Raw genomic sequence first — 21725 nt, 5'->3', positions numbered from 1 at the left:
CACTTCATGGAGGATATGGGGGTCACAAAAAAGTTCCATGGGTGAATTGCTTGTGATAGCAATGGAGAAGAAAGCTTTTGCGTCTCTGGAAGAGAGGGTCCTCAGGTTCATGGTGTGCCTTGTAGATGCTGTATAATGTATTGCTAGAGTTACAAGACATATTCTATTAAGAAAGCATTCAGGGGCCGGGCGCGGTAGCTCACACCTGTAATCCCAGCACTTTGGGAGGCCGAGGCGGGTGGATCACGAGGTCAAGAGATCGAGACCATCCCGGTCAACATGGTGAAACCCTGTCTCTACTAAAAATACAAAAAATTAGCTGGGCATGGTGGCGCGTGCCTATAATCCCAGCTACTCAGGAGGCTGAGGCAGGAGAATTGCCTGAACCCAGGAGGCGGAGGTTGCGGTGAGCCGAGATCGCGCCATTGCACTCCAGCCTGGGTAACAAGAGCGAAACTCCGTCTCAAAAAAAAAAGAAAGCATTCAGTCTTATACACTTGGTCATCTACAAACAGAACAGCTGAGTTATAACCAGCACTGAGTTTGCATGAGGAACCTAAGGCTGAAAATCTTTTCTGTAGGAATGCCTTAGAATTCTGGAGTGATGGAAATCCCAAATGCCTCTCCCAAGAAAGGCGAGAAGAGATAATAAGCTATTAATTCCTCCATCTTCTTCTTCACCATGCCCCATCCTGTTATTATTGAAAGAAGAGAATGCCTCACACTGAGAGGAGCAGGAGACATTTTCCTGAGACCCAAGTGGAAATATTTGCTGTAAATGTCCCATAAGATAGGAGGACTTGAACATATACTGGTGGAATTATACCTTGGGGAGCAGGATCATCCCTCTTGAATGCATAATGTGTTTACTTCAGTCATCACTGTGCAAGAGAAATACTTAAATGGAAGCGGGCACATGTGAGGGCAGTTCAGGGTGATCATGTAAGAGACTATCTAAAGAAGTAAGGATGTTTAACTATAGGAGAGACAATGTTGAGGTCATAGGGGAGTCATTAGTGGAGGCGGGAATATGGAAACTCATTACTTACTGGTTTCAAATAGCTGATTATGTAAGGAGATTTTGGTCTTGCTCTGATGATTGCAGAGATTTCAGGGTGGGCATTAGGTGGAAGTTACCAGAAGGCTCATTTCAGTTGAATATAAGTTTAATCATTTTGAAAGAGCCTTCAGTTGGAATTGAAACTGCTCTCAATTTCTTCCTGCATCTGTCAAGTCTGGAATCATATCTACTTTAATTATTAAAAATCTAATATTGGGCCAGGCACAGTGGCTCACTCTTGTAATCCCAGCACTTCAGGAGGCCAAGGCAGGCGGATCACTTGAGGTCAGGAGTGGAGACTCACCTGGCCAACATGGTGAAACCCCGTCTTTATTAAAAATACAAAAATTAGCCAGGTGTGGTGATGCATGCCTGCAATCCCAGCAATTTGGGAGGCTGAGGCAGGAATCACTTGAAACTGGGAGGCAAAGGTTGCAGCGAGCTGAGATCACACCACTGCACTCCAGCCTGAGCAACAGAGCAAGACTCTGTCTGAAAACAAAGCAAACAGACATACAAACAAAAACTCTAATATTGGATTATCCTATACCTCATCATTGTCCTGCACTAGCTTGTGAAGCACACTTACAGGCACACTAGATTTGGAGTGCCTAAATTAATATACAGATTCTTCCTCTTGCTAACTCTGTGCATTGGGTGAGTCACTGAATAACTTAAGCTTTAGTTTTCTCATCTGTAAAACGAGTCTAATCATAAAAGTTGAGAGGTTTAAATGAAATAATACCTATAGAAGTTGAGCCTTGTCCCTGGTATTCACTAAGTACTAAAAATGATAATTAATTTTATTTTTCTTGGCATGACTATTAAGAAGAAATATAAGAGTTAAACTGCACTCTATATTGTCTTAGAAAATCGTAGCCTTTTCCTGTAGTTATATAGTATTTGTGTAATGTTGGACCATTTAATTATGTTAATGGGGAGAACTCAAGTGACACCTTTGATAACTAAGGTGTTCAGTAAAGTCCAGATCCAGAAAACTTTTTCAGAGTTCATAGGATGATGCTATGTGTCTTGAGACAAATAAAAATAGAAGCTTTCAAAGCCATGAAGAGAGCAAAAGTCACTCCCCTTCTGTCTCCTGGTGAATTTCACACTACTTGAGATGGTTACAGGTTGTTGAAATCTGAAATCAGATGAAGCAGTTGGTATTGGAAAACAGGCTATGGCTTGTGAATTATTATACTGATATGATGGCATTTGTAACTAATAAGACATTGGGAAATGTTTTAATGGGAAAAGAGATTTTTGTGACTTGTATAAGCTATGGGAAAATGAAACCTTGGGGACTGGGACCAGAGAAATCTATAATTTTGCTTCCATAACACTAATAGGCACCATGAAAGGTGAAAACTCTGTGAGCCAGTTTAGCATCAAACTTTTTCATATATTCTAAGACCCCAAAGAATCATGAGTACCAATATACAGATTTTAATGGCAGTAATAATGTAGTGGTCAGAATTATTGGAAGGTAGAAGAGGTAATTGGGAGATAAAGAATATCTCTGTAAATATATGAGAAGAGACTAGATTAATATATAGCAGGAGAGATTTAGGGGGAAGAGAGGAAAAAATAGTCTTGCCTGGAAGAATGATAGCCAGATGATGATGAAAGAAGCTATAAAACTTAAGCAAGAAGCATGAAAGATTTGAATGCATGAAGAATGTTTTATGTTCCTGGAAGAGTAAATATCATAAACATGTCTCTTCTTTCCAAAGTTTGTCATAGCTTTAATGCAAAACCAAGTTTGACATTTGTGTGTGTCTGTGTGTGTTTCTTGAGTTTTGTAATATCTAGTGAAAGATAATAGTAGAGGAATGGGAGATATACAAGAGTTATTTGAGAGATAGATTCCTATCAACGATTGGTTACTGATTAGGGTAATGCACAGCCTTCTGTCTTGAGAGATTGGTTGGATCATTGTGGCATTCACTGTCACAGTCAAAACAGGAGCAGGAATATGTTAGAACATTAAAGAAGAGGCAATGAAATCAGCTTTTGTCATTGGAAATAAATCTGTTTATAGAATGTGTAAGGAGAGATTTTGGCAATAGCTTTGGGATAAGATCTAAAGCCAAGAAGATAGGTCTGGGCTAAGTTTACTGATTTGGACATTAGCGTATAAAAGTTATAGCTGGAAAAATAAGTATAATGCAATTAGTTGGGAAGAACTTATAGATGAAAAGAAAAGGACTGAGCCCGAGAATGCCCAGAGTTTAAAGGGGAGATAAAGAAGGAGGATAATCTAAAGAAGACGGAGAAAGAGCAGGCAGAGCTAGAGATCAACTGGAAGGTAATGGTATCATGAAAATGAATACATTGTTGAAGGAAGGAGTCAACAAAGTCAAATAGCTCAGCAAGGTCAAGTAAGACAATATTTGCTTTCAGAAAAAAAATGCTACGAATGTCTTTGGAGGGCATTTTGATAGTATCTATCACTTTTTAAAAAGCACAAATCCTTGAGACTTAGGAATTCCATTTTCAGAAATTTATCATGAAAACCCTACTTCAATAAATGCACAACAATTATACCTATAGGAAAGTTTATTATAACTTTTCTGTTATGATAAAATCCATTATATCAGCATATTCACACAATAAAATACAGTGCAGCTATTAAATACTGTGATCAGTATATACTTATTGGGAGTCTTTGAAGCATATTTTTGAAAATGTAACAGTATAAGAGACTGTGAATAGCAGTTTAATGAGAGGTTAAGCAAGAAGGAGCGTATATCTCTCTGGCTTCGAAGTCGAGATCTGCTACTTACCAGATATAGGATATTGGCTCAAAAAAACTTGAGCCGACTGGAATAGTCATATAAGGCAAAGAATAGTGAGAAGGTGGGAAAAGCATGTTTATTTTGTTTATAGTGATGAAGTGACAGACAAAGAGAGAAAGTGACAAAGAGAGAAAGTGACAGAGAGAAAGTGACAAAGAGAGGAAGTTTCTTAATCTCTCGTTGTCTGTCAATTCATCAGTATAAACAAATAAGATTTTCCACCTTCTCACTATTCTTTGCTTTGTATGACTAATCCAGTTGGCTCAAGCTTTTTTGAGCCTTTTAACTGTAAATAATGATCTCAATTCCGTAATTAAGATGTCCAGTTTCTCAGTAGTAGTCTCAATTCAGTAACGAAAATATCTAGTCTCAGGCCAAAACTCCTGCATCCCCAATACTACAACAAAAGAGAGAGAAAATTCTTTTCATTTGGTAATCAGGAAGTCGTTGGTGATCTCCACGTGGGTGGTTTCAGTGACATATGAGGGAGCAGAGTCCAATTGTAGTGAGAGAAGGAAGGAATGAAAGGTAAAGAATGGATTAAACAAATGTAGACAGACTTTTGGAGCAGCTTCAGAGGAAAAAGTTAAAATAGAGGAAAGAGGTATATTCCTGAGGAGGTGGAAAGAATAGATGCAATTTGCAGCTCACGGGGTACAGTAGTTTTGGAATAGAGGCTACTAGAGTACACATCAACTGGAAGCTGAAAGCGTTCTTTCTTGGTACCTTGTATTTACTCTCTGAAGGGAACATTGAGAAAAGGGAACTTCCTGGAGTCGTCTCTAGGATTTCTGAGCACTTTTAAGAGCAGGTCTGAGTTTGCAGAGAGGTTTATGGAAGGGTAGGATTGGTGTGGCTCTGCTATTTACCCTGGAATCCTTCCTTAGAACTAGAATTGTGGGCATAAAGCATGTCCTCAGGGCCTTGCCACAGGCAGTCTCAGAGGAATCAAAACACAAAATGAGTCAAAGACAAGATCTGGCCCCCTCAAAATTTTGCTGCAGGCCAGTTCCAGTAGACAGCAAACCTATCAAAGAGTTAAACAAAACACATTTTTTCATAACTTTCCTCTTGAAAATGCAGGATCTTGATTTTCCTCTTTAAAAACATATTACAAAACACAAATCACAGCCACTCTGAGTAGCTTTATGCATTAGTATCTAATTTATCAACACACTGAAATTAAACCCATGGGTTTCTTTATTTAATACATGAATTTCTCTCCATCCTATTCCTTACACAGTCTTTCTCCTTCACTACTAACATCTACCTCATGGGGCTTTATTCTGTAAGATGCTGAGTTGGTCCCATTATATAAAAACAAATATTTTCTGCTGAGTATCACAATTCATTTTAATGGTTTATTACCACCTTTTTGAAAATGGAATAGTTGTACATTGTGACACTCTGTAAAGAAACTGTTACTAGGGAATTAGTGGTATGTTCCTTTCATCAAAGAATCCTTAATGACCACATTCAAGAGCTCTAAGGTTTGTGGAAATTTTGAGTGCATGGCAGTACTCAAGATCCAGAAAGAAAACAAAGAACAAAAAATGCAAAGTTTATAGAGTTTAAGTGTTTGAAAGCCTTATGCCTGAATCATAGGAGGAGAAATAAAAATACATATCATTTGTAAAAGTTCACATTGCATTCATTTTGTTGCTCTAGAAAAAAATAATAATTATTAGGAAATCATAATTACTCAGAAATGAGGCAGTGTGGCATTGTGTTTGTGTTATTATAAAGGAATACTTGAGGCTGAATGATTTATGAAGAAAAAAATGTTTATTTGGCTTATGGTTCTGCAAGCTGTACAAGAAGCATGACAGAAGCATCTGCTTCTAGTAAGGGCTTCAGGTCATGTGTGTGTGTGTGTGTATGTGTATGTGTGTCTGTGTGTCTGTGTGTGTGAGATATCTATTTCATACAGACACACACACACGTGAGATGTATATGTATGTATATATATACACATATATATCACACACACTGATATATATGTGTGATATATATATACACACACACATATTGTGACTCTCTCTCTCTCTCATTCTGAATCCGTTTAACTATAGCACAGATACCCTAGAATGCATATGCTCTTTGCACTAGTGACAAAATAGGCCTTTGGTTATAAATACATATTGAGAGAGAGAGTGGGCAGGGTGGGGGTTGGGGGAGATATGCCAGATTCTTTTCAACAAGCAGTTCTAGCAAGAACTGAGAATGAGAACTCACTAATTACCAAAAGGAAGGCACCAAGCAGTGCGTGAGTGATCCACCCCCAGGCTCCAAACACCTCCCACCAGGCCCCACCTCCAACATTAGGCATCAAATTTCAACATGAGATGTGGAGGAGACAAATGAAGAGGAGGCAAATATCCAAACTATATAGAGTACAATAGAGAAAAACGAGATAAAATGGAAGTCAAGAAGCTAGAGTCTTGCCCTTAGATTTCAATGTCTCACACAAATTTTATCTCCTTGGGTCTCTGTGTTAGACTGGGAAGCACTGGCATTCATTCTGAATCCATTTAACTGTGGCACAAACAACCCTAGAATGCATGTGTCCTTTGCACTAGTAACAAAATAGGCCTTTGATCATCAAGGTAAGAGAACCAGCCTGTTTCTTCTTTTGTGAAGGGGGTGAATAATTCATCTCTAAGATCCCTTTTAGTACTAACACTCATATCATTCTAAGTGTCCTCTATTCTGAAGTGCTTATAATCAAAATGGCCAAATAAGATGACTTGGGTGTAAAAGCACAGGTTTTGTCAGCAGTAAGATCTTGTTCATAATCTAGTTCCTGTTTTTACTAGCTATGTTACCTTGCATAAGTTACCTAAGCTTTCTAGGCCTCATTTTCTTCATCTGTAAAAGAGGCTAATAATTCTTACCTTATGGAATTATTGTGAGAATGAAATGAAGTATGCTACGTACTAAGCACCATAACTATCACACGGTAGAGGCCCAGTAAATGGTAGATATAATTAGTATTAATGAATACTCATACAACTAGAGAGGTGCATGTAGTATTTGCTGCACGTGGAAATCATTTTACTCGACATTCACACAAAATTTCTGTAATAAATGCTAGAAAGCCTAGTAGGATCCTCTTTGTTCCCTAAATACCGTTCACATCCCTGTGACAGAGGTTACTGAACCAACTGCGTCACAGACTAGATGTGAGCTCTCATCTGCAAGTCATCTACCAACATTTGATGAGAACGTAATGGATCTTCAAGGAGTCTATGATCTAATGGCTACCTGACTCTCTATAGGTGTTTAACAAAGATGTTTTAAATAAGTGCAGAAACAGGTAAATAGGTTAAGGCAATTGATCTTGGAAAATTTACACAGGACAAAATTTTGGTGATCAGTTTTGAAAACATTTCTACCATACTGATCTACTGAAATACCTAAACAACAATCACTGTAGTCTGATGTGCCTAGCATGTCCCGCACGCACCAGTCACATATAAAGACATACACTGTAAACCCTTTAATGACAGAGAATATGCCTGGGTTATAACTTGAGCTGCTAATGTGTGAAGAGAGGATGTCCCATTATTAGACATCTGCTGATTAACATTTTGTATTTCAGGCTCTGGCACAGTGCTTCTGATATATGCATGCAGTAAAGGTTTGATTATTTTAATGAAATGAAACCCTTGTATATATTATTACTCAACAAGGACTGACTAAAAGCTTTATATTAATATTTGTTTTCTTCCCTTTTTTAAGTATAAAATCTTGTGCTCTTGAGGTTTTTGTTTTTTAAACAAAATTGACCTTCCAGGCCATTGGTTTCCAGAATAGGGCTTTTTTTTTTTTTTTTTTTTTAACATTATGAAGCTTTGGATTCTGGTTGTTTTTGTCAGACTGAAACATCCAAGTAATTCATGCTGTGCCTGTCTTCTGGGTGATGCGAAGTCTGCAGAAGTTATGCTGGCCCCCTGCCTGGCTCTGACAAAGATATCAAGTAAATGCCAAAGAATTAAGGTCTCAAGAAGTTGTCAAGAAGTTACTTTGTTCTGTTTACCCACATACGTTTTCTTAATTGCTAGCGTCTATAAACAACTGGCATCTTTTATTTTGCATCTGATTTAAATTCTTTGACAAGTCCTTCCTTTCATTTACAGCCACGGAGGTGGTCAAACCCTGTGGTGTCAACTAATATATACTGAGTCATTTGAATTTAAATACCTGTTTTTTTAGGGGAAAGGGATTATTTTCTTCCATCTACCGTGTGCGTAGATTACTTGAAGCCACGTAGTTTCTAATTAACCACTGCAAACCAGTGCTAGAGAATACTCCCGCACGCCCACCTTGAGAATTTTTACGAGCCCACCGCTTTGCTTTTTATGGATAACTAAAAACAGATGAACAGAAAAGTCCAAAACAAAGCTTTGGATGTTTCAGAGCTGACCCCCTTCTCAGAAGTTTTCAGGAAGATGTCTCACGCCATCATCATTGTGGAGGAAATGTGACAAATTATGTGTAGTTCCTTTTACTCAGTTAGTCTTAATGTTGTGAATGAGGCTTCCTATGTCCATCCAGTTGTGGAGATGCCCCACTGGAAATATGTTCTACTGCGGTAGATGAAATTAATAAAATCAAGCATGGGAAATATTCACCTGTGGTGTTCACCATTTTATGCAAAAATGTTATTAAAGATAATTATAAATGTTTACTTAATAGCTTATCCTTGTTAGATGAGAACCTTTCCCAAACTCTCAGAAGAAGTGAGCTACAATCTGCTTTGGGCAAAAATAACTAAACTTCTTTTAGGCCCCATTATATATCAGATATTGATAGTTACTTGACATATTTTATTTAACTCTTATAAAAGGTATGTATTATAACCCCCATTTTACTGGTAATAATTTGGAGTTCAGAGAAGTTCAATAGTTTGCCCAAGAGCACACAGGTAGTAATTGGAATGTGAAGGGTGTGAACAAAGCCTGTCTGCCTCCATAACCAGTTTGCTCTCTCTTATTCCTGACTGCTTCCTCTTTATCCAATTTTGAAAGTAGGAGTGCCCGGAGGGTAAGGTCATGGTTTTGAAACTCTTTGGTAAATTTTCCATGCTAAGATATTAACTCTCTTAATGCAACTCTGCAGGGGTATGGATAATCAAGAATGTGCTGCAGTATGATTTTTCTGTAAAAGAAAGCTATGTGCTTCTTTAGCGCTGCAAGTTCCAAATTCAGCAGAATTTGTGTGTCTTGAAACAATGGCAGAGGATGAGGGAGAGGATTTTGACTTAGTTGTCCAGTTCTGCATTAGCCACACAGTGCTCAGGTACCGACATCACCCTCATTATTTTGTACATATAAGAATCAGTATTTTTTCTGCTCTCCCTATTTTCTTTTCTTGGTCTGCTTAAAAAATTACTTCATTCCAATAAGTCATCTTACATGTGTTTATAGTACCTTTTGCACTGTAATTTCAAGATGCTCTTTTGAAAGAAAACTTTACTGGGTAGTGAAGTAAGGTAATCTCTTATTGCTGGAGGAAGTGAAGAAATATTTTTCATCCCAGGACATGCTCACACAGATATGAGCCTCTCATTCTTCTGAATTGGGTTGAAATTCATTCCACATGAAGCACTGGGATAGGCTTAGAATACGCAGATGGACCTTCTAAAAAGACCCAACTCAGCCTGCGGGAAAACTCAGGAATTATTTTCGGATTCTTAATATACTGAACCTATATATATAGTCAGCCACTTATTGAGGAAGCAAAAAATAAACTTTTAGAAACAGGCAGGTTTCGGTTTAAATTCCCCATCTACCGCTTACCAGCTGTATCTCTCTGGGCAAGATACTGACTGTTTGAACTTCTTTACTCATCAATAAAGTGAGAACTATCTAGCAACACTTATGTGGGTGATTCTAAGCATTAGAGGTAACATATGTAAACTACCTGGCTCAATGATTCAACACGTGGTGGGGCTTTAACACCAGGTAGCTCCTATGATTATTTTCCTTGACATATTTTAAAAACATCAGATATTGCTTTATAAGAAGCACACTTGTATGCCCATTGGCTCCAGAGGCATTTTTGCTGTTGTGCCAAGTAGCAAAAGAAAAGTTAAAAGCCCTATATACCTGTTCTTCTGTAGAGAAGTCTTGGCCTAATAAAACAAACAAAATACCCAAAGCAATTCGTGGTCTAAATTGGTTCTCAAGGTATGGGTGAAGTCTCTGCTTTGTAAGACATAAAATTCTCCCATTTTAAGAGAACCATCCTTTCAGACCTGAGGGAATAATAATTATATAGAACATTTCAGAGTGTACAAGGTGATTTCACTAACCTGCATTATGTTTTTTCTGCAGAGGAAATCTATTTGGTCCCTTAGTATTGCAGGTGCAGAAACTGGGGTAATACCTGGGAAATAAAGAGCTGGGCCATCAGATTCTACATCCTGTGATCTGAAGCTGCTTATGTAATGGTTATAACTGCTCTCTCTTTCTAAGGGAAGAAATTCCCAAAACTGCATTAGTTGTTTTTGGTCCCCAGAGATTTCCTTTAAAAAGTTACATCAAATTCACTAAAAGGGCCCAATTCCTGAGTAGGCACCAGGACGGACTGATTCGGCAATCTAATCACCTCCCATCCTGGTCCCCCCAAGTAACTAGCACAGCCTCCAAAGTGCCTACTGTGTACGCAGAGACACATAGAGAATCTACCTTAAAATGTGTTAACAGGTATACACGGGGTGTTGAAAAAGAATCAATTTAATTGTGACCAGAGCTTGAATAGAGTAGTTTAGATTGAAAGCTATTTCACTCTCTTTAACCACCAGCTTAGACTGGAGAGGAAAAAAAAAATACTGGAGAAGAAAAAAAATAATGTAGCATTATTTTAAGTACTCTTTTTAGTGCAGGTAATTTCTCTTGATTCTTTTAAATTAACTAAATCAATTTGCAAGTGCTCTCTGGGGTTTCTTGATAGAAAAATAAAAGACCTTGTCTTTTCTTTGTGTCATTTCTCAGGGATATTACAAAACTGTGCACATTGACTGTTCAATCCGCATTATGTTGAAAAAAGAAAAGAACTTAAGTCTCCCTCTCTGCCTTATTCCAACTAGGGGGTAAAACTGTCCATGTAGAGTGGGGAACCTCTAGCCCTCATTTGCTGTTGGCACAGCAGGCAGCTACATGTCTTCTTTTCTGTTTCATTTATGGTGGAGTCTATCTTTCTTAATTCCTATCTCCTTGTCCTCTCGATTGTAAGCAACAGGAAGGCAGGCACTCTTATTGTTTCCCATTATACACCCAGAACTTAATATGGAGTTTGGTACATAGGAGCAACTTAATATAAAATTTCTTTGATCTATGAGTGATTGCAGAAATTTAAAGTGCATCTCTTTCTATCAGTTTAAAAGTTCTTATTACAGCAAAACATATGTATCTGGATTTGATTAATACTCCATACAGATTTATTCCTATGCAAGTTAGCTAGGAAAAGTTTTGTATATACAAGGCTGAAGGAGTTGGCTTTAGTTTACTGTAACTATTATTTTTCAGGGCTTTGCTATATTAATTACTTGGATGAATGTGGCTACTGTAAGTTTGAAAGTCATTGAGGAAATTTTAGTGTCAATTTAGGAGTAAGGTTTGGTAACTTAAGCTCCTATAGAAACTTATAAAGAAGTCAACCTTTATAATACACAGACAATACACAGACATGCACAGACACACAGACACACACACACTCACACACACACACGTCTGTATATATAAAACATATCCACACATGCACCGTTTCCTTCTTTGACAAAAATTGACATTTCTACTTCCTCTAATATGAACTGGCATTTATTCAACAAACTCCTATAGAATTTATTATATGCATGTAATGTTCTAAGAATTTTACAAATATTAAACTAATATATAATCTTCATAACCTCAGAGGTAGGTACTGTTATTATGCACAGCAAAGTTAAGCTCTTGCCTAAGCTAATCCAAGCTTTAAAGTAGCATGGAGCCGAGTTTTTAAATGGGTAGTCTGGCTCTGCAGCCATTTAAATTATGCTGCCTCAGGGAAGCAAAGCATCCAGGGAGGAATAGGTCAAAGCTGGGCTAGTGGAAAGGAAAACACCAAGTTTGGCGTGCCCCAGAGTTGCTCACTCTCCTGGAAACGTGCAGTTTGTTTCATCATTAGGCTTTAAGCTTGTTTTAAGGATGGAATCAGAAGGAAGGGGAATCTTTGAGAAGCTCTTCGCCGGAGATCAAAGTGAAGGGCAACTGAGGAGGATATCTCTGAAGGAAGTCAATAGTAGTTAATAATAGCTAACACTTATTGAGTGCTTCATTGTGGGTTAGGCAATGTTCTAAAGACTTTATGTGAATTAACTTATGTCATCTTCAACATAACCCTTTTAAAAAGTATTATCGTTATTTTCACTTTATATATGGTGAAGCTGAGACAGAGAGAGTTTGAGTAGTTTGCTGAAGGATATGCAGCTGAGTGGCAGAAGCTGAGACTGAAATTCAGAAAGCCTGGATTCAAGGTTTGTCCTCTTAACCACTGTACCATTATGGTCTTAAGGAAAAGAGACCGTGGACTGTTTGTGACTCTAACACCTGGTTCCCCAGGTCAGTTTCCCCAGAGGAAAAAGTAATCAGAAGTAAATATTTTATTTATTTTTTAAATTTAAAACATTTTTCCAAATCAATAGGTCTTTTTTTTTTTTTTTTTTTTTTTTGAGACAGAGTCTTACTCTGTTGCCCAAGCTGGAGTGCAGTGGCATGATCTCAGCTCACTGCAACTTCTGCCTCCTGGGTTCAAGCGATTCTCCTGCCTCAGCCTCCCGAGTAGCTGGAATTATGGGCACCCACTGCCACGCTTGGCTAATTTTTTGTATTTTTAGTAGAGATGGAGTTTCACCATGTTGGTCAGGCTGGTCTTGAACTCCTGACTTTGTGATCCACCCGTCTCGGACTCCCAAAGTGCTAGGATTAGAGGCTTGAGCCACCACACCTGGCCATCGTAGGTCTTTTATTGCATGATTTATATATCACAAATAGGTCTTAGGAATCATCCAGCGTCTTGTTTCTGTGGCTAGATAAATCTTAGATCTTATTCATCATCCTGCTGAACTGCTCCTTTTTCAGAGACATAGATAACATCCAAAAGTTTTCTGATATCCTTGTTTTTAACTGTTGTGGCTTGCTGAATCAAAGCAGCTGAATTTGAAATAAGCTCAGTGTTGTTTCCTTCAAAGATTAATTCATCCTTCTGGGCTTGAGATACCAAACAAGCAACATTGGGGCTTATCCAAACCCTGAGGATTTATTTTTCATTCAAGAAATTTCGGATGCCAATAAGAGACCCATTCTCTTTGATAACGACATTGATGGGGAAGTGAGCATGCGTAGACCTCGTCTTGTAACAGAAGCCCAGTGTAACACCCTTGATTATGTTTGTGCCTGACTACAGAGTTCAGAGAGTGGCCAGGTCTTTTCTGTTTCCCCATTTGACAACTGGAGCCTCTTCCTTTTCTTTCCAAGGAGAATGGGTTCTACATTGATACATAGAAGTCCCTTCACAGGGTTCTTCTGGGGCCCTTCACGATAACTGTGTGTCCCTTCAGGATAATGTTGACATTTTCTGGAGTCGACAGTCTGATTGCTGAGAATGGTCTTCCTTCTTGCAATAGATGTGGCAAAGAGCAGAAGTAAAAATTTTAGAATTGAAATAGCTCATAGGCTTATTATCTTCAGGAAATTAATAGAATGGGGATGATGAAGAGACTCTGTTGTCAGACTGGATGGATGTGGAAGCCTACACAGACAGGTGTGGTAAGCAGCCTGAGAGTGGGAGGCACACTGAGCATAGGAAAGAATTGAATATATTGAGAAGAAAGGGAACTGAGAAAGCATATCTGACCCTAGGAGGGAGCATTGGCACTGAGCAACCCAAGGCTCATGTGTGATTTTCTTTGCTGATTTGGGAAGAGTCACTAATAACGTTTGAAATTAGGACTCCAGAGGCAGTACCGAGCAGCAGGCAGGTGTTAGCTGAGGAATTCAGGAGCATTAGGTTTTAGTCTTAGTAATTAGTCTTATGACCTCACCAATGCCCTGGAAGTAAATGGTCTAATGTTCCTTCATGCAGCTTACAAGGCTTGAGGTCAAACAAACCTTTATAATAATTACTAAAACTGTCAATATTATAAGATGGCAACAGCTATTATTTGTTTATGCTTTATTTATAGAAGCCTTAATGATTCTTTGGTTTTACAAAAAGAAAATAATCAAAAGGTTACTTTTTAGGCAAAACCCCTCAGATATCTGGAATATGCTGAAGTTGTATTGTCATTTCGGAACATGAGAAATATGTTCTGTACAAAACATTCAATGAAACAAAAAGTATGGCTACTTGAACAATTTCAAAAAGTAACACTCAGATAGTATTAGACCAAGATGTCAAAAAGAAACAACTGTTTCCAAATCTGGAGTCTGGGATCCTAGTATTGTAATATTGGTTTATTGAATGAGGAAACTTGAAATGATAAGGAACTCATAGCATGCTTGATAGAACAATGAAATTCAAAAGTCAAAGAGAGCTTAAGATGTAAGCTGAGTATATTCATGCAGATGTGATGTGAAATCACACTGAATGCTCTCAGATTTTATCAGTGGTCCTCAGGTTGGGTATCCCTGAACTGGCAATAGAGGTTCTTGAGTTATATTCAGTGTTTCAACATAAATATGCTGGTGATGATAGCCAACAAGCTAATGAAGGTATGCAGTGTTATACTAGAATTCCATTAATGCAGTATCAATGGCATGTTGACCAACACTCTGATTTGCTGAAAACACACACACACACACACACACACACACACACGAAATGGAATTAATAGTTTGAAGATAATGTAGAAGTTCTATGTTAAGTTCTATGATGAGTTATGGAGTCTCTGGAATATTTGATTTCCTCTGTTCCTTCTACCCTATACTATGGTTCTATTATTAAATGTATAACGAAACAAAAACTATGGCTAGTTGAACAATTACAGTAAATAACACTCATTTACTCCTTATAATGGATAAAGTATGTACATTAAAGCCAGATAGTTAAAGAAGTTCATATTATATCTCCATCTTTTTGTTGCTTTTAATCTTAAATGATTATTCATCTTAACTTCTTTGGGTCTGAACTTCTTCCTTTGCAAAAAATAGGACTGTCACCTATTTTGTTAGATTCCCATGGGATGTAAACGAGATAACATAGGACAGTGCTTGGTACATAGTAGACACACACTAAATACTGATATCATTTCTCTTTCCCATCTTGTCTGTGGTACTGTTAATCACTGAAGTTTAGTCAAAGTGAAATTATCTATTTATATTTTCTCTTCACCTTCCATTTGGTGCCAAGGACACATTTGGACCATGTAGGAGGTTAAGCAAGGATTACAATTGATGTTCTTCCTTATGTTCTGTTCATTTTTATTACTCTCGTTGAAATTGCTTATTTGTAATCTGGCCAGATTTCAAGACAATGAATTGAACAACACATCTAATATTGGATCAAAATGAAAGCGGAGGTTAGTGCTGCTAAATCAAAGATGAAATCAGTCAGCCAGACAAGTTTTCATTCCGGCTCTCTAAGGCAAATATAAGGTAGAGAAACCAGAGAGAAAGTAACATCGTTAAAAAACCCACTGAAGTCATTAGCAGAGGCTAAATGAGCTTCATATTGGCATGTTGTAAATGTTTAACTTTTTATAAGCCTCACAAAAACTTAGAGCTCTGCTAGAAAATCCTGTAAGAATTAGAGTTGTACCTCTTACTTGTGCCAGGGTGCCATGTTTTGAAGAGACTACGTTGCATTGTAAACCAAAAGCTCCACACTATGAATCATCTCAGGCCATAGACCTCAGATCAAATCAGAGTTCAGTCACAGGCCACAGAACAAAATGAGCGGAGGTGTCTAGAGAGTAGTGCCTGGCACTGTTGCCTTTGGCATTGCTTTGCTCTGAATCTGAACTTCCTTAGACAAGAACAAATGAAGTCATCCTTCTCCCTCTCCTATCTCCCTTAGATCCCAAGCAGCTGCAGTTTTGGGTTGTAGTTTGTCCTGCTGTTTAACCACCTGCCTTTTCAGAGGTCCATGACAATTCAATTCAGTTCTTTTAGGTATTTATCAAGCTGCTTCTCTTGGTTAGAACCTATGGGAGATGCTGAAAATTCATCTTCGTCAAAGTCACGGCCACTGCTTTCAAGTTGTTCACTGTCTAGCAGCAGAGCTAGGTAATTAAACATTCAGTTCAATATGAACAATGCTATGGTAGAGATACAAATCATGTGGTGGGTTCACAGAAAAGAGTGATTACTTAGCCTGGGATGGTTGGAAAACTTTTCATAATCTTTGTTGTATTCTTTGTAAGGGAAACTCCTTGTAACCTTCTCGAGGTGGTCTTCCCTGAGTCTCCTTGTAGCCTGTCCTCTGGCCTTAAAAGCCTACTGGACCTCACTCCCTTTGGACACTTACCACACTTCACATAATGGTCTGTTAACCTGTCCATTAAAGTGAGCATCCCGGCTGGGCACAGTGGCTCACATGTAATCGCACCACTTTGGGAGGTCAAGGCAGGCTAATCACCTGAGGTCAGGAGTTCAAGACCAGCCTGGCCAACGTGGCAAAATACCGTCTATTTCTAGGCAAAATGAATTCCTGAAGGCTCAAAAGATATATTTGAAACTTTGATTTTCACACATATACGTGTGCATATACATGCTTCTGTGATTGTATATTTGTTTCACTCATAGTCTATATGAAAAAGTAACTTAATCTGCATTTGCCAGATTAACAGAGGGTAGAAAGGGAAATTTATACATGCATCCTAATGTAGTCATTCAGCAGCACCAACATAGTTTGTCCCAAACAATGTCTCAAACCATGGTAAACTACCAATTTGTACACTTTGTCCCTGACTTTTCACTGTTTCTCATCTACCCTTTAACTAAGGAATAAACTATTCATTGTTAAATGTTATGGTACACGCTTTTGTGTGAAGAATGTATGAAGAAGAATCTGGTAATAGGGTGTTGTGGCTAAGAGTATCGATGTTACAGGCAGACTTCAAATTCTGACCATACCACCTTCTTAGCATGTGATCTTGGTAGGAGGAAGTTACTTAACTTCTTCTCTAAGCTTTACTTTACTCCTCTGTTAAATGAGGAAGACAACAGGGTGCTTGAGGGAATTAAGTAAAATAAATGTGTGTGAGGGCTTAGTATAGTGCCTAGAAATATAGGTGCTTTGTTTTTCATATTTGTTTCTTTCTTCGTAGTTAAGGTCCTATACAAAATAATGAGAGAAATGCACAGTTGAATGGAAAGAAAATAAATATATTTGTATATGTATGATATACAAGTATATATAATATACAAGTATTATATAATAATTAGACTTGTATATTTATAGTTCAAATAAAATATTTAACTAACATGTATGTATTAGGCATTTATTACAAGGAAGATGCTCAAAGTTCTAAATGCGTTAGCTTTCCATGCATGCCTGTATATTTTTTACATTCCTTTTAAAGCATCTACTGGGCAAGAAATTAAGACCACAGTGGGTGTTGGCCTTTTAGGTTAAAAGCCCAGAGTGGTAATGGGCGTAAGTGTTGGCCCCAAAGGAGGGTGGGTGAGGAGTATAAAAGGGCTGTCCATCGAGCCTTTATCGGAAAGGCAGCATTGGACTTCCTGCCAACAGCTGCCCAGTGGTCCTGGTCATATGGGCATACCCAAGCTGAGGTTTTTGAGAGCAAATAGGCTGATCTTCTGTCTGAAATTCCTGCTGCCTGGAAAGAGTGAAAGGAAAGTTTCTTGTTATTGTTTTGCTTTTCTCTGAAGAACTTCTTAGGAAAACTAAAGCTTTGTTTTCTTCAAAGGTGCACTTGCTCGTTCTTTGCAGAGGCCCCTGTTGGCATCCTCTCCTCCAGCAGGTTGAATTATTGTGCCTTTCTGATGACCTTCTGGATTGCCCCTGTAAGCTTCATCTATTGCCTCTCCATTTGCTTGTTGGCTTTGAGGATGTCCAGTATTTCCTCACTTTGTGTTCTGGTGCTACTAGGTTAAAAGGTTTGTTTAAGCAGATTGAGAGGAAAGTGGGAGCCGCTGAAGCTCTTAATGCTTGTGGGACACAGCCTCCTTCAAGTTTGTTATCATGGTTCGCGGCTCATTCTGCAAAACCCCAAAAGCAGACAGAGAAGGAGAGTGACATTAATTCATTCATTTAGTAAGAAGGACAACTTTGAATATTAAAATTTAACAGTTTAATTGAGCAAAGAACAATTCACAAATCGGGCAGTCTGTCGAACGAGAATAGGTTTAGGGAGACTCTGGGCAGCTGTATGGTCAGAGAAGATTTATGGACAGAAAAAGGAAAATGACATACAGAAAATGAAAGTAAGGTGCAGAAACAGCTGGATTGTTTACGGCTTGGGATTTGCCTTATTTGAACACAGTTTGAACAGTTGTCTGTGTGTGACTGGCTGAAACTGTTTGGTAGAAGAGTAAGTTATAGTCTGTTGACACATCCAGTTCAGTTACAGTTCCTGAAGAAATTTTTAACACAAACTTCAATAAGTAGATAGGTTTAGGCTAAACTTAATTTAACAATTTGTTATGTATTTTTGAAGATATTTTGTGTATCAAGGGCTCTATCAGCTCCGAATGTCAAAATGAATGAGACTTTTGAACTAAAAAGGAGATCAAAGATCATGTAAGAGGAAGAGACTGAGAGCCAGGGAGATGAAGGGGCTGATTCAGGGCAATGCAGGTGGCTGGAAACAAAGTTACATCTCAAATCCAGGTTTTCCAACCCAAATCGCCTGACATACTGTTCATGTATGTTTTAATGCCTAAACTGCAGATGCCTTAAGTGCAAATAGAGCAGCTGTACAGAGCATTATTGGTATGTATGTATGTATTTTTTTCTTTAAAGAATATAGCTAAATGTGCCAATAACCCTTATTTCCCCATTATCCTGCTTCCATTATTGAGGTGAGGCAGCAAGCTACCCATGATTACTTACTTTTTATTATTTAAAAATTTTTTTTTTCTCGTTAGAGCTGCCTTTGTTATTTCACTCAGTCTCAATTTTACTAAGAACCCAGCAATGAGAGCAGGCCATTGTGTGTGACCTGTTCAGCCCCTGCATCATAAGGATGGCCCTGAACTTGTGTATTTCTAGTAAACGAGCCTGGTCCGTAGTCAGCATTCATCAACAGCAACAACAGTGTATTGAGCAACTACTGTATGACAGGCTCTGTATCAATATATAATGAAGAATGAGACACAGAGCCTACCTTCGAAGAACTTACTTTTTAACAGGTAGTCATAATACATGGTAAGAAATGCTATGATAAAGGTAAAAAATATTGTGGGAGACCAGAGGACTGATCCCTATTGATGTCCAGGGAGAGGGGAAGAGGAGGAGCTCAAGAAATGTTTCCTAGAGTAAGTGGTGTACGAGTTGATTCTTAATGAGTGAGTAGGATATATTTATGCCCCAGAAACCTGTGTTGCAGGAGGTAGGGGTGGGTAAGAAGAGGAAGCATCACCCAGAAAGAGGCAACAGAATAGAAAAAAGCACAGAGAAGTCATGGTAGTGGCTGGTAGTTAAGTGTGGCTGAAAGGAAATACTGGGAAAAAAGTGAGAGTTTCAGATGTTACTGGGAAAGGTAGGAAGGGCCCAGATCAAGAAAAGCTTCGCATAATATGCTGAGGAGTCTGAACTTTATTCTAAAAATAAGAACGACTAAAGTGTTTCAAACAGGGAAGGAACTGATTGAAGAAAGTCCAGAATGATTATAAATAGCCCTGACTTTCTCTAAATGGCTGAACTGTTAATACACATTGATCATAAGCATCATTTTATTTGAATTGTTCTGGGTAGCCAGCCTTTCTTCTTTTCAACTCAGGAGCAGAGTCCTATTTGAGGCTGAGGTGTTTACTTAAGATAGAAAAGCTATGGAATTGCTCAAAGTCATTCATAGCTACGTTATGAAAAAGGTGTACATTTAATGTGTCCTTTTATTTGTGAATTAGGAAAGACCCTTATTACCCAAAGACAGGAACTTGCCTGCAGTAAAACTAAAGAATGTGGAAATTTTGGAGCGTTGCTTTTTTCTGATAGAAGAAATTTTAAAATATAATCTTATTTCCAAGCAACCAAAAAGTCTAAGAGCAAACCCCAAGCCGCAAAGCCTGAAGCTTCAGTTATTAAATAGTTTTAACATTTACCTTCAGGAATGGCTTAACCGTATCAGAAGAATGGTCTGAATTTTGCTTGAATCATTGGTCTCCGCTGCTAGACGTGATTCGCTTAGTGGAAGCTGGAACTCTTTGAACTAAAACCTGACTTTAGGCTGACACTTTACTATGGTAAATGCTTCTTTTAGCTCCATTTGTAAAATGGGATCAAATTTACATGTTCCAGTGTGCCTCTTTTTATTCAAGAGTGTCACTCTACTCTCAAAGGGAGCATTCTTCTTTTTCTAGGTCAACTGACCTTAAAATTCAAAAAGTCAATAGAGATCTTTAGTTCCAGTAATTTTTTTTTTCTTAAAACATGATAAAATAACTTGTAATTTTAAATATATTATTTTGGAGAGTTGGAGCTACCTTGGTAGAATGATCAATGAGGATTTGTTTACTTCTGTCTTGGAAAAGCAAATAGCAAGACTGACAGGATTTCTGGAGTCTGCTCTTCTTTTGACAAGTGCTAAGCTTTTGATAGAATTACCTCTGAGTTCTACGTTTGAAGTCTGGTGTAAATATTTCAACACAGCAAATTTCCATTTGGCAGTTTGGTATTCAGGTCTGATAGTGGGCAAGGCCTTAGGCAAAACTGTTCAGTGAATAAATAGCATATTCCTCTCACTGGTTCAGGCAAGGCCTGGGGTGGGGCAGCGAGGAAAAGCGAGTGAAATGACATTTATTGAATACATATTATGTTAGGGACTTCTCATCCTCTTATTTAGTTCTCATAATAATCCCAGGAAGCATAAGTTGTTATAAGAATTTTACCAAAGAAAAAAACGATGCCAGAGAAGTTAAAAAACTTCTCCAAAGTTATACAGCTAAGAAGTGTTAGAATCTCTACCTTTGTGCTTAGGTCCGTCTCCTAAGTCCGTAATTTTTTTCTCCTATTTCATGTTACCTGAAATAGCACCAGCTGATACCCATGTTCCTTGCCACCCATTTTAAAACTTTCTTTTCAGTGAAGATATTTATTTTGTTTTATTGCTATTGTTGTCCTTTTACGTGTATGCATTGGGCAGGGGAGGGTGGTGGTGAAGTACGTGCTGTGGTAATACTGACTTGGTGCTGAGATCCCATGACACTTTGAAGTTCCAAGTTTCCCTGCTCTACAACACTGTCATCTCATTTGATCACTTCAACATGTCTATAAGGACACTTTATTGTTGTGATAATTTGACAGAAAACAGAGGATTAGTAACATTGTATTGCTATTGTGTGTCTTAAGGTGAATTTTTGTCTAAATCTTAAATCATTTTCTCTATAGCACATTGTTTATTTTTCCCAAAATAATGTGATAGGATCAGAAAATTTTATTATCCTATATCAGTCTTCTTAATTATCTTTTATGTCCATTCACTTATTCATTCATTCGTTAGATAAACACTTCTTAATGGATTGAATTTTTTATGGGCTAATTACTGGTCTACGCCTGAGAGAAATGAAGTTAGAAAAGATAGAGTCCCTGCTCCATAAGGAACAAATTTAATCTAGTAAATTATTTGCAATGTGCTCCCTGCCATTACTTTTGGTAGGCTTGTTTACCATTAAAATACTGATTTTTCTACACTGATACTC

At 38.0% G+C, this 21725-nt stretch overlaps 1 protein-coding gene and 1 pseudogene across 19 annotated transcripts in view; one reads left to right on the top strand and one right to left on the bottom strand.

Moving 5' to 3' along the window:
- Positions 1–21725, top strand: part of DLG2 (discs large MAGUK scaffold protein 2) — a 2157409-nt gene that overhangs the window by 964298 nt on the left and 1171386 nt on the right. The gene's annotated exons all lie outside the window — the stretch shown is intronic.
- Positions 12949–15684, bottom strand: LOC105729024 (large ribosomal subunit protein uL6-like; annotated as a pseudogene).

The sequence above is a fragment of the Aotus nancymaae genome, unplaced genomic scaffold, assembly GCF_030222135.1.
Source record: "Aotus nancymaae isolate 86718 unplaced genomic scaffold, 86718_ANA_hifiasm-v0.15.2.pri h1tg000059l, whole genome shotgun sequence".
In the NCBI taxonomy this organism is placed as follows: domain Eukaryota; kingdom Metazoa; phylum Chordata; class Mammalia; order Primates; family Aotidae; genus Aotus; species Aotus nancymaae.
The sequence above is the reverse complement of the archived record's forward strand: the minus strand, read 5'-3'. Positions and strand labels throughout refer to the sequence as shown.